Source organism: Arvicanthis niloticus, chromosome 1 (assembly GCF_011762505.2).
Source record: "Arvicanthis niloticus isolate mArvNil1 chromosome 1, mArvNil1.pat.X, whole genome shotgun sequence".
Taxonomy (NCBI): domain Eukaryota; kingdom Metazoa; phylum Chordata; class Mammalia; order Rodentia; family Muridae; genus Arvicanthis; species Arvicanthis niloticus.
The window spans coordinates 160,234,267-160,261,680 of NC_047658.1; the positions used below are offsets into that span (position 1 = coordinate 160,234,267).

At 44.0% G+C, this 27,414-nt stretch overlaps 1 long non-coding RNA gene across 3 annotated transcripts; it reads left to right on the top strand.

Moving 5' to 3' along the window:
- Positions 1-673: 673 nt before the first annotated feature.
- Positions 674-25,095, top strand: LOC143438824 (uncharacterized). Of its 3 annotated transcripts, XR_013107419.1 has the most exons (7): positions 727-772; positions 1,512-1,803; positions 7,378-7,545; positions 14,975-15,174; positions 15,649-15,834; positions 18,272-19,439; positions 22,073-25,095. It is a non-coding gene; the product is annotated as an uncharacterized LOC143438824 (long non-coding RNA). The 3 variants fall into 3 exon arrangements; XR_013107418.1 differs by lacking the exon at positions 1,512-1,803 and having other exon boundaries at positions 674-772; positions 14,994-15,174; positions 22,073-25,090; XR_013107417.1 differs by lacking the exon at positions 1,512-1,803 and having other exon boundaries at positions 674-772; positions 22,073-25,088.
- Positions 25,096-27,414: the final 2,319 nt, after the last annotated feature.

The window sequence follows — 27,414 nt, forward strand, 5'->3', positions numbered from 1 at the left end:
CTGTGGTGTCTCCAAGTCCTCCTTATATCATTAACAGCGAGGAAGTAAGAGGCAGGTCCTGGAGACTACAAAATATCTTGTTGGATTTTTGTCAAAATTTTCATTTACCAGTTTTAGTATCCATTGTGATGGGTTTATCTTTATTGTCTTTATGTGGCCCTGATGTACTTTATTGTCTCTTAGCTGTTTTTCTATTGCAAATAATATTTTCTTCTTACTCACTCCACATATCTATATCAATATAGATATGGATTGATAGTTACTTAATATGTTATTGATTACATCTTTATCTTATTTATTATTAGTGTGAGAAACAGAGACAGAAACAGAGGGACAAAGAGGGAGAGGGAAGAGTTGGGAGAGGAAGGGAGGGAGGGAAGTAAGGAAGGCAAGAGAGAAATAGAAGGAGAGGGAGGGAGGGAGAGAGAGAGAGAGAGAGAGAGAGAGAGAGAGAGAGAGAGAGGAAATGCACACGGTGCTCATACTATGGAAGCCTGAGGATGTTTGGAAATTGGTTCTGACTTCTCATCATGGGTTCTGGCGAGTCAGCTCAGGCTGTCCAACTTGCATGGTGCTGTGTGACATTTTTCCTGCGGAGACACTCAGCACAGACACTAATCTGACAACAGAGTAAAGTGCACATAGCTCCAAGGTCCAACCTGGTGAACAATGAGTTTTATTGAGGTTATTTACAGGAATTCAGGTGAAGGGTCACTCACAGGAGCAGAACGACTCTAAGAGAGATGAATCACCAAAGCCCATCCCAGCATAGGTGAGGTGTGGGAACCCGGGACACCCTGTATGGCTCCACACAGGTGGCTCCATGAATTGGAAAGCATGCTTTCTAGGTGGATGGGTTGGCTGAAGATCTTCCAGGTAGCTCAGTTGGTCTTTGTTTCATCTAGACAGGTTGCTCTTGGCCTCTTCCAAACCACTGGGGACAGTATCTGCTTCTTTCAGGTGGCTGGGCTTGTCTGTGCGTGACTCTTAGCAATCTTTAGTGTTTATAAAATCTTCGAGGGGTGGGTATTGAATGTGCTCAATATCAGGGACCTCCCCCACCTGCCCACCCACTCCTAGCACCCTAGCATTCTCTTACCCGGGGAGCCTCCACAGGACCAAGGGGCTCCCTTCCCAGTGATGCCCAATAAGTCAGTCCTCTGCTACATATGCAGCTGGAGCCATGTGTTTCCCCACATGGTTGGTGGTTTGGTCCCTGGGAACTTTGGGGGGTCTGGTTGGTTGATACTGTTTTTCCTATGAGGTTGCAAACCCCTTCAGCTCCTTCAGTCTTTGCCCTAACTTCTCCATTGGGGTCCCCACGCTCAGTCTGATCTTTGGCTGCGAGCATCTGTATTGGTCAGGCTCTGGCAATACTTTTTGATGGTCAAGCTTTCCTAAATTTGGCCAAGGGAATTGGTATAGAGACAAGTCCTGTACCTTTCAATACTCTTTATTCTTTAAGTATTTCCTTGATTTCAGCTTTAACAAGGTGTTTGCTCCTGTTCCAGCTCTGGGTTCAGCATTTGTAAGGGATTCTTGCTGTTTTTGGTGGAGAACAGTATTGAGAAGCCCAGATCCACTTGCAGACTACGCTGACTGCTCCTGTGCTATCAGTCACAACCAATGCTCTCTGGCTGTCCCCCTGTTACACAAGGCCTGTCCACACGCCTTCTGCAGAGCATTGACTTAGCTGCTCAAGACTAGAACAACAGACTGTGCTTTCAGGATCGCTCACCCATGTCACTGTGAAGAGAACCTATTGACTAGACTTCAGTATTTGTTTAGTTTCCCCTTCAAAAGGTAAACTCTCCTTAGAATGACATGTATAAATACTGAGTGTACATTTCAATTAGTTATGACGAACGCACGGAAGTGTGTAATCCACATCCTTCTTGAGACAGAGTATCTGTATCCCTCGGAAAACATGCTTACTTCTCTTCTCAATCAGACCTTCTTTCAAGAGCTGAGCACTGATTTACTTTCCGGCGTTCTGGAGCTTAGTGTGACTGCAACAGTACAAGGTTGTGTTTGTACTTTTATTTAGCGTAGTACTTGTGAGATCTATGTGTGCTAATATGTCACAGTTTGTGCTTTTTTTCTTTCATTTTTTTTTTTACTAAGAACTAATATCCCACAATGCACCACTCACTCACCTGTTTTTTTCTTGATAGATCTTTGCTACATTTCTGTACTGTTTTGTGTCTGATGAACAGGACATCTGTGAGCTTTCTATGCCTGTCTGTTTGTGGCATGATTTCATTTCTTTTGTGTAAATAACTAGAGGTGAAATTTCTGGGTCAACAGGGGAGGTAAATGTTTAACTTTTTCTTTATTAGTTAAGAGACTGATAGACTCAAAGGCCTTTCCTTTTCCAGATGGTTTTACAGCCAGCTGTGTGAAATTTAAACGAGATCCTCATGTTGAACTTAGTTTTATATCTTTACCAGTCTTCCTTCATCCCTAAAAGCTTTTAAAGTTTATAGTAAGTGATGGCTCCTAAAAGTATTTACTTCACAGATTCAGCATATAATGCAATGTTCTGATTCCTGTGTACAATGTAAGGCGAATTAAGCCCACATTAATTAAGTTGTCTATCTCTTTAATTACTCAGTATTTTTGAGATGATGTCATGGAAACTGACTTTCTTGTTGTTTTTAATATACAGTCCATTATCACCGACTCTATGTCCCGGTGTTTAGTAGACGTCACAGCTTGCTTTTCCTGTCTAGATGAGGCTCTGTACCCCTTAGCCAGGAACTGTTCCTCCTCTCATTCCCCAACCCTGACCTATGCTCCATCACTCTTCTCACTCCAGGGCTTGTATGAGTTCAGTTTTCTTTTGCAAAATGCCAAACTTAATAGAGACAATGATGTTTTTGCCCTATGTGCCTGGATTATCTCACTTAGCAGGGAGTCTCCTAGGCTCATCCATGTTTCCTAATGAAAACTTCTGTTTTTTTAAGCTGAATAATATTCCACTGTATACACACCACATTATAAGATCATGGCAAAATTCTCTGTACCATGGACTGTTAGGGAAATACAAAAGAAAGATGAAGTGAAATGTCACATCCTGTCTGATAGAGTGATTTTGTTTTTTAAATAAAAAAGGTGCAAGATAACAAGTGCTGGGAAAGAGTCAGGGAAAAGGGTACTTTGTACTGTTGGTGGGGATCTAAATTAACAGTCTCAGAATATGGGAACCTATCACATCCATCGTCCCCTTGCTTTTATTTCATTTTGTTTGTTGAAGATACCAGTCATGTGGCCTGTAAGAGACTTCATGTTGCAGATGTCCTGGGTTTGATTACTTTTTATGCCACTGAGCTTGGCACCGTGTTCTCAGAACATGCTGTGGTGGAGATATTGAACTCTGGGATCAGTTGCTTTCTCCTGACAAGAACTCTTCAGAGCATCACAGTAAAGCCAGTTAGCACTCACTTGTTATCTTAGGGTTTCTGTTGCTGTGATGAAGCACCATTACCAGAAGCAAGTTGTGGAGGAAGAGGTTAATTCAGCTTATACTTTCACATTGCTGTCCATCACTGAAGGAAGTCAGGACAGGATCTCAAGCAGGGCAGGAAGCTGCAGTCAGGAGCTGATGCAGAGGCCATGGAGGATTGCTCTTGACTGGCTTGCTCTCCATGGCTTGCTCAGCCTGCTTTCTTATAGAACTGAGGACCATCAGCCTAGGGGGTGGAATCACCCACAATGGGCTGGGCCCTCCCACACTGATCAGTTGAAAAAATGCCTTACAGGTGGATCTCATGGAGGCATTTTCTCAATTGATGCCTCTAGCCTGTGTCATGTGACATAGAATCAGCCAATTGCGCACCCCTCTTTCCCCCATGACTCTAGTCTGTGTCAGCTGACATGGAAACAGTCAGCATACTTCTGGTTTTGATTGACTCATTGTTTTCATGGTAGAGTTGTGGCTCTGTCATCCCTTCTTGTCTAACTTACTGTGATACCTTTTTTTTCCAGTAAGAGCTTGCCCACAGCAATCTTTCACTATGCAAAACAGAGTCTAAATTCACAAGGCAGGATGAAACCTTGGTTTTTGTGTGGTGTTAACTTTTACAGTAATAGTTGGTTAGCAACGTCCAGTGGCAATGGATAAGAATCTTTTTTGTTTTGTATTCCAATTAGCTCATGATATTTTATAAGTCTCACATCACATAAGAACAGGAAAATATTCTCAGAAATGCACTGTCAGGTGGTGTTGTGGCATCATCGATCCTTTTACTCAGACCTTGATGATGCAGGCCAAACACCACATATGTCCTCTTCATGCGATCAGGGGATGGCACGCGTGGGGTGGTTCACCTCCCACACACTGATGCACCCCACGGCACATTGCTTTTTAGTGAATGAAGCGGCTGTGCTCTCTGAGACAGTAATAATGTAGTGGGGCCTTAAGCCAGCAACGTAGGTCTTTATTATGAAGTATTTTGTGCTGTTTACACATCAATATTGCTGTATTTTTATAGAGCCAGAACTACAGCTGATTGCTTACATACCGTCTCCACACACACCCAAGGGCACGTTACATTGTGACACTATGAGAGCAAAGACATCAGCAGGAGAAAGGAATTCTTCTGCTCCACTGTAATCTTTTGGCATGGCCTCGAACATATTGCCTGTTGTCAACTAAAACACCCTCCATGGTATATGACCGTGCCTGGAGTTTTCATTTGCCATAATTACATTCTTCCTTACTGCATGTCATCTTAGGACATTATGTGCCTCGGACTTGGATCCTGTGATGTTTTGGGCATAGCCCTATTTGTCACTAACAATGTCCTTACTTTCTTGGCACGAGATAGCTCAGGCCTGGAGTCTCTCTGTGGGAGGTGATATTCAGAAAGGACTGTCTGGCATTTGGGCTCATGGCTGAGGGCTGCCATTGTTTTTAGGTCTCTTTAGTGATTTAAAATAGAAAATGTGCATATATGTTTAGAAAGAATAAAACTAGAAGAACATGCTGATATTTTCTACTTAAACTTAACTTCCCAAGGCCTTTCTTTGGTATGCTGTGAGAATTAGCTTAAACACTGTACTTGAGTTATTCTAGAATCACCTGGGAAGATAATTTCCACGAGTGCTTGTCTGCATAACCAATGTTATGTGGGCACATATGTGGGGGTTGTATTAATTAAGTTGTTGATGTGGGAAGACCCAGGCTACTGTAGGCAGCACCATTCCCTAGGCAGACTCTGATGGCCTGTCTGAGAGTAGAGGCCTGATGGACTATCTGATAGAGGAGGCCTGATGGACCGTCTGTGAGTGGAGGCTGTGGGATGAGTACAAGAAGGCAAACAGGCACACGGCATTCACTGCTCCACTGTTGACTGTGCTGTGTTTGAAGTTCCTGCCTTGGCCTCCCCACAAATGATGAGCTGTCACCTGGAACTGTGAGCTGAAACAAGCACCTTTCTGCTCTTTCCTTTTGTCAGGTATTTTTTATCACTGCAGGAGAAATGAAACTGGGACAGATGTATGAAGCTAAGTGACATAAAGTCAATCCCTTGCTTTAAAATGATCATTAAAAAGCAGTATGCATGCCGCTATGGTACTCAGTACTGATGGTTCATATTGCAGCAATACTGCTCTGGTGGTGGCTGGTCTGACCAGCAAAGAGGGTCCAAGGTGGCTCACTCACATACCTGGTGCCTCCCAGGAGTGGCTGGCTGGCTGTGGTCTTCATTGACTCTAAGGAGCCTAGGGTCTTTCTTTGGGTGGTCTCCCTAGCAGGCTAGTGGGGTTGCTTACATGGTAGCTCAAGTTTCTAAGTGTGGTGGAACGTGTCAGCATTGTTAAAGACGAGCCTTCTGCTGTCCTTATTTAATGAGAGGGCAGGAACGTCGATCCAGTTATGGGCAAGAGGAGTGTCAGAATTTTTACCCTTACCCTTTTGAGTCATAGCTTCTAAAGGGTCTCCTAGTTTGTCCCCTTTGCCCCTGAGTGATGTAGCCAGAGGTGGGGGGAAGGCTACATCCTTAGCATGACATGAGCCTCCATGACGTGGAATCTGCACGGTCTGGGCAGTGACCCCCCCAGTCTGCTAGTGATGCCTTCACTTCAACTCCCTCACTGTTATAAAAACTTTGTGACAACTATCCTTGGGTGGACTCTATTTTGTCTTTTCTGACAGCTGTGATTCCTAGAAGCCTTGTTGCTAGGTAAAAAGACAGATGCCCATGAGATTTGGATAGACACTGCACGCTCTTACATAAACGCCGCGGCAGTAATGTATATGTGCCTGCTTTGTTCTCCCCTCATATGGAGCGCTGGCAAGACTCTGGAGCTTTGCCAATATCAGGAGAAAATTATCTCTCTTTTTTTTCTATACTTTAACTTTAGTGTGGTCTAATCTCCAAACGAGAACAGAAAATTAATTTTAAATGTTGACATTATGGCGTTTATGTATTTTGTAAATGTTTGCTCTTTGTGTTAACTGACATTTGTGTAATGGTACAAGATATTTCCAGAATCCAGAAGACTTTTTCACTCTTTTATGTTTCTTTTAGGCCAATATTGCATATAGAATTTGTAATATATGTTTACTAAATTAATTATTATTATTATTTATCACTTCTATTATGTGTGTGTATGCCTGTGTGAAGGTCTGATGACAACTTGAAGAAATTAGTTCTCTCTTTCTATCCGGTGGGTCCTAGAAATCAAATTAAGGTTGCCAGCCTTTCAGAAAAGTTGTTTTTATACATTGAGCCATCTTTCTGGCTCTGGAAATCATATCATCTTTATTATAGTGACATGAATATCTTGACTTCATATTAATAAATCACATAGTGTACACATTTTGTTTTTTTATTTCTCCTCCTCCTCTTATTCCTTCTCTTCTTTTTTCTCTCCTTCCTGTTCTTCTTTCTCCTCCTTCTCTTCTCACCCTCTTCTTTTAGCAGTGGGGTTGGGGGGAGGTTGAGACAGGGTTTCTCTGTATAATAGCCCTGACTGTCCTGGAACTCAGGCCAGGCCCGCCTCGATCTCAGATTAAAAGTGTGTCAGCATGCCTGCTGTTTTTTCACTTCTCTTACTCAGCGTGGTATCTCTCAGAGGCATCTATATTGATTATAGATTGCATATTGGTTATTTATTACTGTTGATTATTTTACTATAAATATGTCCACTGTGACATTGGTGCTGTTGGCAGACATGTTAATATAGCATGCAAAGAAATATCAATTCTGTAGGAAGATTGTCTCCAATTCTTGGTGCTTCTTCAAATAATTTCGGTATGGACTATTGGTTTACATGATGTACATATTTCTCATGAGTTAAAAGTAGACATTTTGCTTGTGAGGCAGGTGAATGTTTAGCTATTCCTGACATTATCCCAAATGCCTTTTCCAGGTGTACCAGTTTGCATCTCACCTGCAACCCAAGCTGTTGCTGACCTATCTCCCACCAACACTCATTATCAGGGCCTTAAAGCTACCAGCGCGTTAGTGTGCATGTAGTGATGGCTCACTGGGGTAGCGATCTGCATCTGCTCTACATCAGCGGCATTCACTGTCTTCCGTAAGTAGCCCATCCTTCTCTTCAGTGAAATGTGTGTTTATGTCTCATTCTTAATGATTTGGGGATTCTTTTTATACTTTGTCCTTTCGATCCTTAGTCGCAGACTGTCTTAATCTATTCGGATTCTGAGTGAGGCTGAGGTATCTCAAGCTATCAGTTCTTAGTCTGGGCTTGTTTGAAAATTCAGTCCTTCATCTTTCTTCCACAGAAGATCTCTAGCTAGAGTGTCCAGGACGCTGGTTCCCTCAGCTGTCGTTGACTTCCTGCTTTCGTTGTTTCTCTTTTAGCACCTTTGCAAAGTATTTTAAAATTGTCTTAACTAATCTACACTTTCTTATTAGCTTTAGATTTTAAGTCATAGCCAGGACAGATGAGATGTCTTCAGTTGATAATTCAGTTCCATTTGGAACTAATCATGATGCATGTATGATGTATGAGGAATCCATCTATTTTGGGCTTGTCCCATATGGTCATGCAGTGGTCCCTACATTATCTGTTAAAGCCGTCTTTTCTCATTTCTTTAGCTATCTAGTGTAGCGGCATACATTACGTCGCCTATCTGCTCAGATCTAGTTTGAGCTCCCCGCTTTGGTTCGTTGATCTGTTTACTGAGAATGTACTATGGCAGCTTTGTCCGTGGGGACTTTAATATGCTTTGCTACTGAGCAGGACCGGTTTTATCTCCCCAGCATGAGTCTTGGCTTTAGAGTTTCCTGATTTTTAGTATTTCCATATGAACCTCATTAACTTGCTTAGCTTCCACAGAAAATAAATAAAACTCGATGGATCATTGCTGCATCTCAAAAACTTAAGTTAATACAAAGAAACTGGAGTATTTACATGGTTCATACTTTCTAAGAGAATGTGAATCCTTACAGGTTCAGGTCTCTGGTGTCAGGAGCAGTGCACAGTCTTCTCAGACAGCACACTGGCCATGAACTTCTCTTCCTAGTTTAGGGTGTAGGTATTTGGTCTCTTGTTCTTTGTGAGCATTTTCTTTTTCCTTCCTTCCTTCCTTCCTTCCTTCCTTCCTTCCTTCCTTCCTTCCTTCCTTCCTTCCTTCCTTCCCTCTTCCTCCTCCTCCTCCTCCTCTCTCTCTCTCTCTCTCTCTCTCTCTCTCTCTCTCTCTCTCTCTCTCTGTCTCTCTCTCTGTCTTTGTATTTGCTAACTTCTGGTTGGTTACTTCATATACACGATGTCTGTGGCTTTTTGCATGTGTGTCAAACATCCTGAGAAAGGTCAGAAATAACACCAGTTATTTCAGCAGAGATCATTGAATGCAACTGTTGATTCCTCTAAGGATATAAAGTGGAAACAGAAAAGAAGAAAGGAGACTATGAGGATCTCATAGAAGGAAAGCAAGCAAGCTTCAGAAAACAGCTGCCATCCCCAGGCTGGGTAGCAAAGGGACAGAACTATAGTTATTGTATCTGGAAGCATGGAGAAGGGCCCTGAGCCCCTATTACTGAGCTTTCTGAGGAGGGGGAATCTTTGCTGAAGCCAGGATCCCTGTCTGCAGAGGATGGGCAGCCATGAGAGGCAGACCTCCCAGGAGAGGTCTTTGGGCAGTCATCCCTGAAGCTCCACAGTGAGACTGACACTGCTTCTTTTGGAGAAACAGCATTATGTGGAGTAGCTGTCCCTGGTGTGAAGACTGACTGCTTAGGGTGGGTCACAGTCAGGCAGGTGGCCAGCAACAAAGTGAGGATGTCTTGAGGGTATTCTCTCTTCAGAGCACAGCCTCACAGGGAACTCCAGCCTCTGCATTTGCAGCTTGCTATAGAAGGGCAGACTTGGAGCAGGAGGGTGAGAACTTAAGAGCTGACGTGTATATTAATTTTATATTCAAATGTTTTATTAAATTGTCGTAATATTTATAGTTTAACTCATGGTTCTTTTATAGTCTACAAATACAGATTTAAAAAAAAAACCTCTTCTTTCTGTGACATGTTTACAGTTAATGACCTTTGTCCCCCAAATGCCTCTATCTGATGATTAGGGAAAGTCAGTCCCACCTCTCTTGGAGTCAGACTCTGTTCATGGAGCGACACTGTGAGGACGGGTGGTGGTGTGCAGGGGAGAGCAGAGGCTTCTTGTTCTTTATGGCTCTGTGTATACACACGGATACTCGTGTGTGTGTGTGTGTGTGTGTGTATGTATGTGTGTGTATGTGTGTGTGTATGTATGTGTACATGCACATATGCTTCTTGTTCTTTATGGCTCTGTGTACACACAGGTGCATGCTCCTGTGTGTGTGTGTGTGAACATGCACATATGCACACATGCATACAACAGTGTGTACATGTGTGCCAGGGTTGCTTGTTCTCACTCTTCTCATTGGAAACAATCTCTCTGTTGTGTACATGCACACATGAATGCAACGGTGTGTGTGTTGTGTGTGTGTGCAATGGCTGCTTGCCCTCACCTCACTGGAGACAATCTCTCTTGTATTGTTGTGGCTGCTTACACATGAGAGCTCCCAGGGATTCTCCTGTCTCTGTCTCTTTTATCACTGTGGGAACAGTGGGTTTACAGACGCATGCTACTGTCCATAGCTACACATGGGCTTTAAGGAGTTGAACTCTGAATGTCATGCTTGTATGCCAAACACTTTATCCACTGGGCAATCTCTCTAGCTCTTAGGGTCCTTCTTGCTGGTGTGTAGAAACAACCTATATAATATTGAAGGCAGATTCTTGGCCGTGTTTAGGATCCTCACAGAGTCTAAGAAATGCTAGGCGTCTGGAAGGCGGATGCTTAGGCTTGTTATGCCATCTACTCTTCCATGCTCTAAAACATCTGCCTTATTATCCCTTCTTCTGACATATGATGGAGACTCATGGCCAATTCGGGTAATGGCAGGGTTTCAAAACTAGGCCAATGAAGCTTGGTGTTGGAATTCTTGCAGAAGCCAATGGAAGGAAGTGTTTCTTCTGCCTTGGGTCAGCTATTCATTCTATGTCTGCTTTTGATGTGTCCTTTTCTTCTGCTGGCTGCTATGAGAGCCACAGGAGAAAGATGTTTCTTGTGGTTTTGTTTGAGTTCCTGGACCTAAGTTGTGTCTGTAAGTTTAGGTCTGGAAGCTTCTAATGTGAGAAATGTCATTTTAAACGCTTAAAACATCTTCACCTGGATTTCCCATCCTTTATAGCTAAGCAAATCCTAATTGGCCAAGTGAGGACTGCAGTTTGCTCCTGGGCCGTGAGACAGTGCTCTATGGAGACTTACTCCAGTCCAGGCATGTTTGCTACACCGTGTGCCCCGTGTTCACAGCTCTTTGCCTTCAGAGTTGTCCTAATCCTGGTGACTGTTTCCATTCTATTTCTCGCCTCACCTCTGTGGAGGACTACCCACCGGCTGTTGTGAGTCACAGCTGATTATTTTGAGGACAATCGTATCACAGAAAGCTTCTGTGCCTGCTATTGTTCATGAGCTTTGGGCTGTGATGTGTTCATGTAGAGACAGAGAATGGTGCACTGCAGTGAGCACTAGCCTACATTCTCTGTCTCTGTCTCTCTCTCTCTCTCTCTCTCTCTCTCTCTCTCTCTCTCTCTCTCTCTCTCCACATTTGTATGTCAGTCCATGTGCATGAAAGGAAAGTCAGAGAAGCTCAGTTTTCATTCCTTGGGCACTATCTATCTTTGATTTTTTATTTTTATTTTTTTTGAGATCAAGTCTCTCATTGGCCTAGAATTCTCCAACTAGACCGGGCTGATTAGCCAGAGAGAGGCTGGGTCACTGTCTCTACCTCACCTGTGCTAGGATTAAAGCATGTGCTACAGTGCTTGGCTTTAAAAAATGTATTTATTTATTTATTTATTTATTACTTACTCACTTTACATCCCGCTTACTGCCCCACATCCTGGTCACTGCCCCCCACAATCCATTCCCCCACTCTCCCTCCCCTTCTCCTTTGAGAGGATGCCCCCATGGGGTATCTTTGTACCCTGGCACATCAAGTCTCTGTGGGGCTCCATGCATCCTCTCCTACTGAGCCAGACAAGGCAGCCCAGCTAGAAGAACATATTCCATGGACAGGCAACAGCTTTTGGGATAGCTCCCACTCCAGTTGTTTGGGACCCACATGAAGACCAAGTTGCACATCTACTACGTATGTGTGGGGAGGCCTAGGTCCAGCCTGTGAATGCTCTTTGGTTAATGGTTCAGTTTCTGAGAGCCCTAAGGGTCCAAATTGGTTCTCTGTTGGTTTTCCTGTGGAGTTCCTATTCCCTTCAGGGCCGCAATCCTTCCCCCTTTCCTTCTATAAGAGTCCCCAAACTCCATCCGTTCTTTGGCTGTCTGTGTCTGCACCTGTCTGAGTTAGGAGCTGGGTGGAGCCTCTCAGAGGTCAGCTATGCTAGGCTCCTGTTTGCAAGCATAACAAAGTATCATTAATAGTGTCTGGGATTGCTGCTTGTCCATGGGATAGGTCTCAAGTTGGACCAGTCATTGGTTGGTCATTCCCTTGGTGTCCCTGCATTTCTTGTAGACAGGATACACTTTGGGTCAAAAGTTTTGTGGGTGGGTTGGTGTCCCTGTCGCTTCACTGTGGTTCCGGTCTGGCTACAGAAAGTGGCCTCTGCAGGTTTCAGATCCTCAATGTGGGTCACAGCTAAGGTCACACCCATTGGTTCTTGGGCTCCTCCCTCATCCCATGTCTCTGTCTCATCCTGGAGATGCACCCCACCTCCTCACTTCCATCAGTTGCAGATTTCATTCATTCTCATGGCCATCTGACCACCTCTCCTGTCCCTCCACACACCTGATTCTGAACCTCCCATTCCCTTCCCCATCCCATCTCTCACTTAGTTCCCTCACTCCGTCTGCCTCTTACAACTATTTAATTCCCTTTTCTAAGTGAGATGTAAGCATCCCTGCTTCCCTTAACTGAAGAATGAATACAGAAAATGTGGTACAGCTACATAATGGAATACTATTCAGCTATTAAACACAAAGACATCATGAATTTTGCAGGCAAATGAATAGGACTTGAGGATATCATCCTGAGTGAGGTAACCCAGTCCCCAAAAGACATGGAAGGTACTCACTTGTAAGTAGATATTAGCCATAAAATACAGGATACCCATGCTAAAGTACACAGACTCAAAGAAGCTAAACACGAAGGAAGGCCCATGCGAGAATGATTTTTTTTTTTTTAACCTCCTAATGTAGGTTCTGGTGGCTGGATTTATTTGTGCTTGTCAAACGAGCACCTTACAACTGAGCTATCTTTCCAGCCCATACTCTCTGGTTTGTGGTGTGTTTTCTGGCCCCTTTCATCATCAATCTTATTTTAGATATCTTTATTTTATGTATATGAGGGTTTTGCTTGCATGTATGGATGTGTGCCATGGGCATGCCTGGTGCCCGAGGAGGTATCAGGGTCTTAGGAACTGGACTTACAAATATTTGCAGATGATCGTGTGAGTGCTGGGAACCAAACCCAGGCCTTTGTAAGAACAAAGGCTGTTTTAACTGCAGAGCCACTCATTCACCCCTTGTTTCTGGTTCCTGTTCCAGAGTGATTAAGGTGACTTGTTTGAAGGGGCCTTCTCACCACAAGTTAGACACTCTATGTTCATAGCTCTTGGCTTCTGCAGTCAGTCTCTATCCCTTTGCAGCTTACCCTTGTGAAGCATGGTTGTGTTTTAAGTTATATCTGGCATCCAAAAATGAAACTGACAGGATGGCCTATAAAGAAAGAGGGGTGATTGGCATGGTCTGGGGGGACAGCTCTCTCCGTTGGCCAGATGGTTACTGTGCAAACACAAGAAAATGACATGTCCTAGAATTCACATAAAATGTCAAGCCTTGGTGAAATGAACCACAATTTCAGCACCAGAAAGGTGGAGACAGGCCACTGGGGGTTGCTGACCAGGCAATTTAGTTTAACTCGTGAACTCCAGATAAGTGAAAGACCTTTTCTCAAAGAAGATGAGTGGTATTACTGGGGATGACACCTGAGGCTTCTTCTGCCCTTGACATGCATGTGTACACACGTGTGTGCACCTCCTGACACCCACACAAACATGTACACATGCTTACACCAATCACAAAAAGAGAGGAGACACAAACTTGTGCATGTGAAAATGACACCTTTTACTTTTTACTCTCTATGGGTGGTGCAAAACAGCTGGTAAATAAAGCTGCAGGACATTGGATCATCCTGTGTGATTATTTTTCCCTGTTAATGATGATGAAACTTTACTGTGTGCTGATAGCATCTCTCGACATGGACATGGATTCAATCTCTCAGTAAAGAAAGGTAGGGGCCCATAAAGGAACAGAAGACAGAGCACCAGGTGAGAGAGGCTCATTGTCTTTTTGTTTGTTTGTTTGTTTCCAGACAGGGTTTCTCTATATAGCCCAGGCTGTCCTGGCACTCACTCTGTAGACCAGGCTGGCCTTGAACTCAGAAATTTGCCTGCCTCTGCCTCCCAAGTGCTGGGATTAAAGGCTAGAAATGTGTGTAGCCCAGGCTGGCCTCAAACTCGTGATCCTCCTGCCTCTGCCTCCTTCAGCAAATCCTACCGGTGTGCGCCACCACAACCGGTGCTCATTGTCATTAGCTTCTTTTTACTTCCCTTTAGAATCTTCCCAAAACTGACAAGAGGCTCTTGGCATCCTTGATAGCAGTCCTTAATAATTTCCAAGACCCCTTTTTTCTATATGTTGTGTGATATTCTTCCTGAAAGATGATATTTTGCTCCAAAATCAGCTGTAACTCACAAATTCTTTTAGGCCTGGAATAAAAGCAGTAGTCATGCTTTGCAAAACTCTCATTATAAGAACCGAAGAGAAAAGTAATAAACGAGGGGTGCCCTCAAGGGGAAGAGCTGGAAGAGAAGCTTCATCTATCAACCAGATAGAGGGAGGAATCGGACAAAGCCTTCTTGCTCACGACTGTTCTAGACATGAGCATGGAGAGAACAAGCCGAGCTGATTAAAACAACTTATCACCTAAAAGAAGTTTAGGATGATGAAGTCTGAGCATATGAATTATACCTCTGCCCATCTGGCTGGGAGAACACAGCAGCAAGGTAGCTTGGAGGGAACCAGCATAAGATAGCACAAGCCTTTCTTATCTGTTTCATTCCTCTTGCTGTTCAAGTCTGTTTACTTCAGTCAGGAGATCTCCCCTCGATTTCTTCCTCCTCCCCCATCTTCTCCCTTTCCTTCTCCTCCGGTTTCTTCTTCCTCTTTCTCCTCTTCTCCCTCCCCCCTTCCTCTGCTTCTTTCTCTCCTTTACATTCTCATTGTTTCTATGTGGTCCTAAGGAAGACTTTCTGGGCCCCATTTAGTGATAAAAGCATAAAAAAATACTCTGTGTCTGGCCTTTCTACAGGAAGTCTTTGCAGCTTGGGCACCCACAGCCTTCATTAGCATTCTGTGGTTGGGTATTTATGAGTTAAATTTAATTTGTAAATAGTCCTTGGGTCCTTACAAAGAGCCAGGCATCTCGGATGTTCTGATGGTAAAAAGAGAAAGAAGAAGAGAAGAAGAAGAGGAGGAAGAGAAGAAGGAGAAGAAGGAGGAAGAGGAGGAGGAAGAGGAGAATGAGGAGGAATGAACAGCTCTTCTTGCCTTCAATTTTCTTATCCTCAATCAGGAAAATCAACCCACCAACCAGTGAGTTGTTGATGTCTGACTCCATGTTAAGTAGGTGTCAGGTGTCTGATTTACTCTCCCCTTTTCTTGCCCATGTATATTTCCAATGGGATGGCAGGAGCCATTATATAGGGACAGGACAGGGCAGTGTGACAGAGAGAGGCGTGGCCAACGCTTTCTAGCTGGCTGTGGGTAAATGCCCTGTGCGAGACTACCTTGAATGTATAGGAAGTTGACCAGGCAGACAAACAGAACAAACGAAAATAAGACAGTGTGTCTGGGATATGGCAAGCCACTTGCTATCCTAGAGGAAACAGTTCTGGAAAGAAAGGCTGTGTCACATAAGGAAGAAAGGTGGTGTCTATGTGAAAAATAACTTGAGTCTCCTTTATTACATACAGTGGGGTGTCTGTGTCCCTATGTGTCACTAACAATAGAATGTGCCAGCTTGTGGTGGAGATGAGTTTGACGTGACCACTGTCTCTTTTTCTCTAGGGAGTAGTCCCATGTGCTGGTAGATGTCAAGCTCTGAGATGGTCAAGGGCATCTTTGTTTCTTGAGTGGAGGTGACACTTGTCTCTGAAGTTCTGAACCAAACACCCACATAGCTGTGCTCTTATGCCCTAGGCCTTCTGGCTGTGGATGGAAGCAACGGCTATCTTGTGACAAGGTGACTCCAGGGTAAGCACAGTAGAACTGGTTGCTTTTGGAGGCCCAGAGAACCATCTTCTCTTAGAGTCTAGGTGACAACCAGGGGGTGGCTTGGGAAGAACTTATAGCACAGCAGAAGTTGTCAGAGAGTACTGATGGGCCAGACTAGGCTGTTGGGAGAATCTTTTTGTATGCTGTGTGAAGACACTTCCCTGTCCTTCATTGACCCAAGAGACCTTCTGATTGGCTTAATAAAGAGCTGAGTGGCCAATGCTAGGCAGGAGGGGTAGGCAGCACATCCGGGAGAGATATGAACTCCCGGAAAAAGTCAGGGGTGGGAGGTTCGCCATCCAGATGCAGAAGAGGCAGGTACCAGTACTGAGAAGAGGTAAGGAGTCACGTAGCAGAGCATAGACTGGTGCGAATGGCTTAATTTAAGTTAAGAGCTAATTGGGAGCAAGCCTAAGCTAAGGCCTACAGCATTCATAAATAATAAACCATCTCTATGTCATTATTTGGAAGCTGGCATCTCAGAGACAGTCTGGTTATACTAAGCTCTAGGACTTTGGGTTCTAGGTCAGACTGCCTCAGGAGAGGCAGATCCACTCTGTCCGTGAAAGCTCCTGATGGGCTGCAGTTACCCCTGTGGAGCAGAAGCCGTACAAACCCCATTGGTGAGACTGGCAGGGTGATATACTTTTCTGACTCACAAGACCAGAAATTTGGCATTTGAGGAGAGAGTAAGGAAGTGAGAGGGGAGGAAGGGAGGAGGGAAGGGAAGACAAAGAGGGAAGAGGTGGGTTCTTGTGTTTAAGTAAACATGAGCTTGATCAACCCATGCAGCCAGCCCAGGCTGCAATCCTGCTCTTAGAACAGGCGCCACGAGCAGTGGTTCCCCAATGCTGCAATACATGCAGAGCCCAGTTAGGGAACTGTGACTGAGAAAACTCAAGACATTACAGTAGCTATAGTATCCTTTATTGCCAAGTATCTTTGATGAACCAAGCACTTAGATACTTCTTGACTAGGGTGTATTCAGTACACGAAATAGTCAATTTTGTTCCCATTCCATAGATGAGGAAACTAAAGCACAGGAAGATGAGGCCACTGCTGGTTCTCAGGGTGGAGACCAGGCCTGTGACAGCTCATTCTTGAAACCCCAGAGTTTATCACACAATGAATGGTCAGTGAAGAGCTGATGGTTATGTGAATAGCTAACCAACCACACCATTAATGTGCCCAAAACGTGTTTGGCATCTGAGACCATAATTCAAGATGCGTTCCCCATGGTCGCATACCAGAGAGAGCAGAGTGTAATAACTAGGATGAATGTGGTGACTATAAGTGGCCTTAGGAGACCAAAGAAAGAATTCACAGTGGCCTTGCAGTGGTCAGTGGAAGGAGCACAAGACAATGGAGAATGAGCAGGGCTTTGAAGGCCAATCTACACTGGGCGAGTAAGGGGAGAAAGTTCTGTATTTTGGGTGGCTTGAGAGGTGAAGGTCAGAAGTCATAGTAAGGAGACTGTTTTCAGGGTTGCCACTGTCCTGGGTGCACTAGGAAGCTGTGTGACACCGGGCAGGCGTCTCTGTGCCTTCATTTGCTCGTTTATAAATGAGTTTAATTTGAGATAAGTCGCACAAAGGACTTTGCAAGTAGGACCTGGTACATAGAAACTAATTCGATGGAAACACGTTGTCATTATAGCAAATCAAAGGACTTCTTTAATGTGGAACAGGGAGGAGGGGTGGGAAGATGGGCAGGGATCAGAATGCACTGTGCCTTGCTGGCAAAGAAGGGATTCCAGATTTTACTTCATCATTTAGTGGCTCTGAGGAGATAATAATGCCTCTCCGCACCCACTTGATGCTCATTTCATGTCCTTTCCTGCTTACTGAGAGTCAAGAACATCAGTCTGTGGAGAGCTCACCCCTGCCTTGAGCCCCTCCATCTTCTTTAACGATCACTTGGCCTCCTGATTCTCTGGGGGTGGGGGCAGGGCACTGTCTGAATCTAGTGGTATCTCTGCTGTAGACCAGTAAACGGAGGCCAGGCTGGAAACAAAACCCAAACCAAAAAAATTCCATAAAGAGGAGATAGACCCATAAATAAGCTACAGCCTAGAGGAAGCTAAACTTTATAAAAGCAGCTTGGGTCCTGTCAGTTTAACCCCTGTCCTGAGAGATGGCTGCAATATCTCCCAGCCCCTTTACACACTAATGCCTGAAAAAACGCCACAGTAATTCTGTTTGTGAAATTTCCTTCGAAGGCAGCTATTTATGGTATTCATTAGCTTGGGATGCTGGCGCTCGGAGAAACTTCACAAGTGGCTAAAGATGCCAGCCTTCACCCCTGTGATGGATTGGCTTTGAATTATAATACTGGATGAGCATCTTCAGCTATTGCTTTAAAGTGATTTAAAGTGATCCTATTATTCTGACCCCCTTCTTTTTTTTTCACACACCAGACTGTATAGCTATCCGGGCTGACTGATAAGAAAGATGGCTGCCTGTGGTGTTTCCATTGTTTCTTTCTTGAATGTTTCCTTGAAGAGACTGAAACCTCCAAAGTTGTTGTCAAAATAAATGGACCCCAAAGCTCTATGTGGAGAAACTCAAGAGTCCTGGGATGTCTTGATACTAAAATGTAGACATCTGCGAATCTCTGTTGCTCTTAAGACAATGTGTTTTGCTTGGCGCGTGGCTCAGTGGTGAAGTTCTTACCTGGTGTGCACCAGGCCCTGGGATCCACCCTGGGTGTTACAAAAAAAAGACAGTGAGACAGTGTTTTCTACTTACGCTGTACCGAGAAAAGAGAAGTGAAGATGTTCCAAACAACAGGGAACCAAGAAAGAGCTAACACACAAAGCTCGGTAGAAACATTTGAAGAAGATATGTTCACCTCCAAACAACCCAAGGCTTTGGAAAGTTACTCTCTGAGAAGCAGAAAGCTGTGCTCTAGTGTGTGAAGGGCAGCAGCGCTGCTGGAAGCTGGAGAAACACTGGCTTTGGTGAAATCTCATACCCACCACTGGTCACTGTGCAACAACTGATCTCTTGCCTGCAGCTCCATCGTCTGTAAACAGGAGTCATGGCATCTATTCATAACTGTTTTGAATGAAATAAAACTTTGTCATTGAATGTCTGTGGCATATTGTTGGCTGTTACTAAATAGTAATTAGTTACAACAGCAGGCGGGAATAACCTCCTGTGGCAATAAAGACTGTGTTAGGTAACGACACACTCTGGTTTGGAGCAGAAATTTAGATTGATGACAGAATTTGTGGGACATACCCAGGAACTGAAGTGTGAGCAAAGAAAATGACAGGTTCTTGGAACTTAGAGACATAAAGCTGTCTTCCCTCATTGTGTGAGCTCACTGTCTGATAACCTTGGCCCAGCCCTTGACTAGAGTTACCATGGAAGCAGGACCATGTACACAACACGCGCTCATCTCTCAAAACTTCTAGCCCACATCAACAGAGCTGGGTCTGCAGTGAAAAGATGCTCTTTCTCTTCATGGGGAAGTCCTGACCTGCGGCAGAGGGATGGACCGGCTCCATTTATGAAGCCATAGGAGCCCTGGCTCACTGAGAGACTGGGCGAAGGAATCCCCATGGTTGGACTCACACCATTGTAAGTGATTGTTACACTCCTGTGAAGTTCATGCTATCTTGAATACCTGCAAGATGTAATTTCCAGAGCAAGTGAAGGGCTCATGTCTTTTTCACTACGGTGGAGTGTGCAGCTCCAGGCAGGAGAACAGTCTCTTTCACTTTTCTTGTTTTCTGAGAAATGGCAGGACATACCGTAACACAGGGGCTGCTGAGAATATCCATTTTTGACTTCTAAGTTTCTGTTTTTTCCAGGACACAGGGAGGCTGTTGGGGCTCCATTTTTAACAGAAAGTGGCTATTCAATTTATGACACACTGGAAATCGTACAAAATTTAGTATTTTTCCACCTTTCCCATAAGCTGTAAAAAAAAAAATGGCTAAAATCTACACAAAGGCAAATTTAATTTCCTTGGGAACTGAGTTTATATACCCCCATTTTTTTTTTTACCTTGGGGAACATTTTTTAAGTGAAGTTTTTACCCCCCCCCCCCCGATAAAGGATGAAAATAGGAAATCCACTTTTAGCCAATATGCTTTCTGCCCAGGTTTCATCATAGGTGGGCAGATGGCCTCACAGATGGCAGGGACTGAAGAAATTTAAACAAGGGTTATATTAGAAATGAAGGAGAAAAGTAGATTTTTTAAAAAGTTAAACAATAGCTCTTTAAAGTGTCTGGAAAGATGATTTAAAGTGGTTGGCTCACAAGCAGAAGGACCTGAGTTCGATCCCCAGGACCTACATAAAATCCAGACATAGTGGTTCATATGTATAATTTTGGCAATGGCAAGACAAGATGGGGGGGGGTGTGGAGACAGGTGGGCTCTGGAGCTCCCTGTCTACTAGCTAAGTTAACTCGGCAAAGGTCTAGGCCAAGGACAGACCCTGTCTCAAGCAAAAAGCTAGTCAATGTCAGAGTAAGAAGAGCTAAAGTTATCCTCTGACCTCTACGTGTATGCACACAACACCATACATGTGTGTTTCATCTCCCCACACATGCACATGAGCACGTGAAAACCTACTGCCTCAGAGTGACTGTAGGCTACCCTCTCATAGTTTGACAAATTTCAGCACTACAACCACAGAAACTCTGGTGAGATGCTCCCATCTTTGTTGCTCTGTGCTGATGTACAGCTAGCTAGACTTGCTGAGGGACTTCTGTGGTGGAGGAAGGGCAGGGCTGTAGATGCTCCAAATGTGAAATGACTGTTCATGCATTGACATTTTCTTCTTCTTAACCAGTTCTCTGGTATAGCAGGTAGACTGCAGAGAGAGGGGCTAGTGTTACCAATCCCATTTCTGAGATCCTTTAAATGTTTTCTTTAAAGACAGAATTAGTTAAGTTTCTAGGGTTTTGGATCTTCCCCTTCCTGTTCCTGAACGTGATGGGGGATGTACTCACTCAACACATGGTTTTGACACTGAAGTATCAGATTAGTGTCTGGGCAGAGGGAGGTCAGGCTGGGAAGGAAGCTCTTCAAGCCCATCGCAGAGACTCCTGATGCAGAAGGGAGAATAACTTGGAGACGCTCGCTCTGTTGTGAGCATGCTCTGATGTGAGCATGCTTTGGCAAAAACATAGACAAACACACTTGTGTCCTTTCATGATGTCATACTTTACCAAATTACAATAAATTCACAGGGTTTAGCAATTTCAGTGATAACAGTTTGTGGGAAAATCTGCCCTCCTTGGTAGCCTGGCCAATGCAAATGCAAATTCTTTATTTCTATCTTAGTGACTAATATTAACCCTCTTAGCACACAGCACACTATTTGTACATAGCTATATGCACACGTGTAGGTTGCAGAATGAGCACTAGTTAAATCAGCTTCAACAGAGCACAGGCGTCTTTAGAGGTGTGCTGAGAAAGTCTGTATTGATAAAATAATCAACCAGATCAGTGTGAAAGGTGAGGTCTTGTGGTGGGGGAGAAGGGGAGCTGATGGAGTCTGCATTGAGAATAAAGATTCAGAATTCAGCTGTGAGGTAAAATGTTGAGCTGGGCCTGGACCATGAAATGGATCAGGAATAATAAATGGCAGGTGAGGTGAAGCAGACACTTAGGGGTTCTTTGGAAAGTCAGTTGTGTTGGATGGTGTTTTCCTGGGGCGAACAGTGTTTCCCTGAAGCAGACACAGGTAAAAGGATGTTCTGCTAAAGCAAGCCTGTGAAAGGACACGTGATCAAGGAATCTTCTCTAATGACACATGTGTATAGGTCCACCTTACATTGCATTGCTGAGCTTCAATTGTTGGGACTCTATATAGAAAAACACACCAAAAAAATTTCTGGTTGTGTGCTGCGGTTTCTTGCTGCTTCTGCGGACTCGGCCTGACTGGCTCACGTGGGGTTTTGCTAAGACAGACTCTTGTGCTGGGGTAAGACACCAGATGAGGCAAGACCTGTGGAGGACACGTGGTGTTTGGAGGGAGTATAGCTAGGATTCAAGGGATTGTGAAAGGGCTTGCTTGTAGAATTAGCTCTGCAGCACTTATTAGTCTCTCGTCTTTGCTGATCTTTGATTCATTGAGAGAGACAAGGCATCTTCCCTGACATTCTTATTGGTCCCTCCTGCTGACTTGTGCTGATTTGGCTGACCTGGCTGTCTCCGCCAGGTTGAGCCACCACTCCTGATTTGTGTTTGCTATCCCAGCTACAGAACTGAATGACTGGTATATTCATTAAATATTTGCAAGTGGATCAAGCTGCCACTGCTGACCTGTGAACTGAACTGCTGATTTCCAGACAATGGAGATGCGAGTTGCTCCAAGGAACCTTTCTAAACAGGTCCACTTCCCCTGTATCCTTTCTTTCCCACTACCTCTGGTGGGTGGCGGGTTACAAGGGAGGTTAAAACATTTAAGAACCATCATTAAAAGTAGGCTTTGCAAAAATTAAAGTTACAGCGAAGTCCAGGTCCAGATGGGTGAACAGGTGGAGGGGCAGACAGTTGAGTAGGAGGCTTGTCAACAGCAGGGAGTGATCTGTGTCTGGGAGTCCTTGGTCTTTGACACACTTGTCAGTATCAGTTGATACGCTGGTGTGGGGCTGGGCCATTGCAGCAGTTAAGCGTCTACCACTTTAGGGGGGCAGATGAAGCGGTTACAACCTTTCCTCCACTGCCTTTGTCTTGTAAGTTTTTGGGCCTGCTTTATCTGGCTTTGTTTTTAACATTCCCAATTCTTCCTAATGGCCTTGTACAGTGGCTCCTTCCTATTCCCAGGAATAAGTCAGTTGTCAGTTTATTCTGGGTGGATGATATCTGGAGACGGCGCAGTTATTAGCTATTTTTCTGTTGCTGTAGGAAAATGCCATGACCATGGCAGCTCACAGAAGAGTTTATTTGGGCTTACATACAGACGGATAATTGAGTTCCATGGAAAACATGCAGCTGGCAGAAAGCAGGCGGCAGGGGCAGGAAGCCGGGGCCTCCCAGTTTGAACCTCAAACACTAATTAGGGAGAATGAATTGGAAATGATGTGAGTATTTAAACGGCTAGGCACACCTCTACTGCTGTGCTTCCTCCAACAATATCCAGCTTCCTACACTTCCATAAAAGTGCCACCGGCTGGGCACCGAGTATTTAAAATGCCCAAATCTACAGCAGGTACGTCTCATTCAACACCACACCTGCAGCTTCTGGATCATCCTTCACCCTCAAATGGAGCCAGAAGCTGCTTGGAAGAGTCTTCCAGTGTGGCACTCAGCTGAAAACACTGTGGATACCCTATGGCAGAATTTAGAGTAGGTCATAGCCTGATTTCAACACAGTCCTTCTCCCACCCACCCTTTGCAGGGAAACGGCTTCTTCCTTTGCCTTCAGGACATGGAATTTGCAACCTTGAGGACATATCAGAAATAGAAGTTGGGAAGACCCATTAGCCGTGAAGATTTCTCCTCTACTCCATCATTCTGATTCGGTGCATATATATAGGCCCCAGGAATCAGTATTTTAATCAGTGACTCAGATGGTTCATAAGTTAGACTTTGAGGCTTCTTGGAGGAGTTTTCATGTTGAAAAAAAAAATCCGCTTCCTTCTTTGAAAGAGTTCTGGCAGAAATCATTTTCCTGAGGTGACCGACTTACTCATATCTGGGTTGCTTTGGCCACATTACATCCGTTTCCACATTTGCAGAGTCAACCTCCTTTTGGTTTCAGTTCCCAGGACAAGGAGGGCGACTGGCATGTGAATCACTTCGTGGCAGCTGAGATCTCATGTCTTTGCTAAGTGCCTAGCCTCACATTCAGTTCCATAAACAGTGGGCTGATACTTCTCTGACCTGTTGTAGGATAAGTGAAATAACTCTTGTGGAAGTCTCCTGCACAGCCCAGCACAAAGAAGGGCTGGCTCTCCTTGATACTCCAGGGACTCAGGCCTCTGTCAAGACTGCTTCCTGTGAGCACTTTCATGGTTCTGTCACCTGGGGGTTGAGGTTCACTAAGGAACATGTGCTGGGTTGCTTGGATCTTCCCAGCTTTGCTTGGCTCTTGCATCTGAGACTAGGGGGCGGGGAAGTGAGGGAGACACAGTGGGTTGGGAGGTATCAGTGTGGTACGTGCAGTGCAGGATTGTTGGAGGGTTGATGTGGAGTGTCATTGCTTATCCTGAGGAGATGAGATGAAGCATTTGGCCGTGCGCGTTATCAGAGAAGAGGGGAAAGTGTGTACGTGGTGCTTGGAGTAGAGGAGGGGTAGAATCTAAAAAATAAAAGCAGCTTTGAGGAATTTAGTCTATTTTTGTTTCATCTTGGCCAAACTCAGTCTGTGATGGCAAGAGTGACGATTGATTGTCTCTATGCCAGAGTTTAGACTGCCTTGCCGCTAGAGTGGAGAGGCTAGGACAATGGCTGGGAGGCTCCCTGGCTGATGCCTCTCTGTGTGAAGCCACACAGCCTTTATCTATTCAATTAACTTATTCCACTAGACTCTCCTCCCTCCCAGGCCTCCTGCTGAAGACTGAGACTCCAGGGATGCCAGGAGCCTGCCTTAGCCTTCTGGAGAGACGCACAAAAAATGTGAGGTTGTGACTGTGGTGTGACACAGTCCCAAGGTCGGACTTTCTAGGTTGAAATCTGTCTGGCCAGTTAAAGCCTGTGAGACTTGAGTAAGTCACTCGGTCTGTGTAAGTCTCTGGATTACATCTATGTATGTGGGATTTTAATTTTGCCCCCTTCATATGTTTATAGAGAATTAAAGAAGACAGCAGAGCAAGTGCTGGGGAGATAGCTCAGGTGGTCAAGTGCTGGCTTCAAAACCATGAGGGTATGAGGGTCTGAGTTTGAGCCCTATATAAAAGTGCCAGCTCTGAGGGCACTTGCTTGTATTACCAGTGCTGGGGACAGGGGTTGGGGGTTGGTGGCTCCTTGGGACTTTCTGGTTATCCAACCTAGTCTAATCAGTGAGCTCCAAGCCAATGAGAGACTTTGTCTCACAAAAACAAGGTGAATATCTTCTGAGGAAAGGCACACCAACGTTGACCACTGGCCTCCATACAAATGTACCTATATAAGATTCAAACAGACACACAGGCTCACACAGAAATAGTGAATGCATTGTAAGTGCAGTTAATTACATAACTAAAATATATTATTATTATTATTATTATTATTATTATTATTATTATTATTATTGTATTTAAAATGCTTGTGGCCATAATTGATGGAACAATTTTAGACAAATGTTGCCTAAGTATATAGGGTACCCAGGAGAGGGTATTCTGTTGAGTATAAGGGAATGTGCATAAATGCAGGAGTTTGTGTGTGTGTGTCTGTCTGTATGAATGTGCCTATATGTGTATGTATGCATGTATGTATGTGTGTATGTGTATGTCTGTATGTATATGTATGACATATGTATGTATCTGTTTGTGTCTGTCTGTATGTATTATGCATGCATTTATGTGTGTCTGTGTGTCTATATGCGTATACATATATGTGTATCTGTCTGTATATGTATATAAGTATATATATACATATATATGTATCTCTCTCTCTATATATATATACATATATATGTATATATATATGTGTGTGTGTGTGTGTGTGTGTGATATTGGTGTATGTAGAGTGTTTTATCCTTTGGGCTGATTGACATTCAATTTTGTTTTGTTTTGTTTTGTTTTGTTTTGTTTTGTTTTGTTTTGTTTTGTTTTTGAGACAGTGTTTCTCTGTGTAGCCCTGGCTGTCCTGGAACTCACTCTGTTGACCAGGCTGGCCTCAAACTCAGAAATCTGCCTGCCTCTGCCTCCCAAGTGCTGGGATTAAAGGCATGTGCCACCACTGCTCAGCGACATTCAAATTTTTTTTTGTCACAGATTTTTTAATTCATGAATTTCATGAGTTTGTAATGAATAGCTACTATGTATAAGATGCTTTGCCCAGGCTCCTCATCCTGTAAAGGGGGCTTGGGATTTTGAGGCATTCCATTTTAGCCACTAGAGATCGTGTGTAAATTGTTCCTTTTGTAATCAATATCATCGTCCCTGCAGTGGAAGTGGTTATTTTTTCTACTATTAACTAATTCACTTATATAGGTCCTTTGATCACCCACTCAACAAATCATGTTATAATGTATTCATTCCAGATATATCCATTGTGTCTCTATGAGTGGCAAGGTGTCTGCTATGTACTGTCTACTTGTGTGAAGTTTCCTTTTTCATGAGAGCAGGGGATCCCTGAGATATTTTAAGTATCAGACAACTTAGCATGATATAGCTGAAGACTATGTTCCAAAGCATTGTTTGACTTATAGCTTGGTAATTTGTGCCCAGCCTGAAGTCATTTGAGATAGGTCAAGCCAAGAACACATACTGTTATTTTTATTTTTTAATTGGATATTTTATTTATTTATATTTCAGATGCCATCCCATTTTCCCTCCCTAGAAAACTCCTATTCCATTCTCCCCTCCTCCCTTTTGCTTTTATACCATTTTAACTACATTCAAGTATTAAGGTCAGATTTAGGTTGAGGAACTAGCAATACAATAGATGCAAATAGTCAAGGAACAAGCAAGAAAATAAACACAAATAGTCAAAGAACAAGCAAGGCAATAAACAAAGTTCTGTAATCACTCCCATGATCACTGTTTCTAAAGGCTTATTAGGATGACCAAAACATCTGAGCCAACTTCCCTGCCCTAGCCCAAAGTCATTTTCATGTCTGAAGCCTACTTCCTTGTTCTGGCTTAAAATTTAGATTCCTGCCTGAAATGACTTCTTCATTCCAGCCTAATATTTAGATTCCTGCCCCAAATTACTTCTTTATTCTAGCCTAAGATTTAGATTCCTGCCTGAAAATACTTCTTTGTTCTAGCCTAATGTCAGAATCCTGTCTGAAGCCCACCTCCTTGTCCTTGGCCAATGTCATATTTCTTCCAAGCAGCCCATTTCCTTGTCCTTGGCCAATGTCAGATTCTCACTGAGCAGCCCCCAAATCTCTCTGCCTCTCCCCCTTTTTATCTGATAAACAAGACTGAGCCTGTCTTAGGTTGTTCTGACAAGAATGCCTTCCTTACCCATCATGGAGGCTTTCCTCATGTTAATGGGCGCACAGTATCCAATTCCTTCTGATGGGGTGGAATCTGTTTCCTTCGCTCATCCAGCTGGCCTTGAACTTCACTTTGACCAATTGGTGAAGAAGAAGATGAGGTATATGTGTCATTTCCCAGCACTGCACAGGGCTATGCCCTTATATTGAAGGATTGGACATTCTCCCTCCAGACAAAGAGAATGCAATGAACCTAAGTGACCCTGGCCAGATCTCAGGGAGTCTCTGTACTATTCATATACACAGAGATCTTTAGAATCTCATTGTGGGCAGATAGCTTCAAAGTCATTTGGCATCTTTGTAAAAGTGTTGAATACTAGTCTCCAGCCAAGCCAGTCTGGAGCTTGCATGAGGTAGTGCCTATATCTTTCCATGCCTATAAGGTCAGAACCATTGGTAACATTAATTAATGAGGAGATGAGAAGCAAGAATGGGAGCCTCCTCCTGG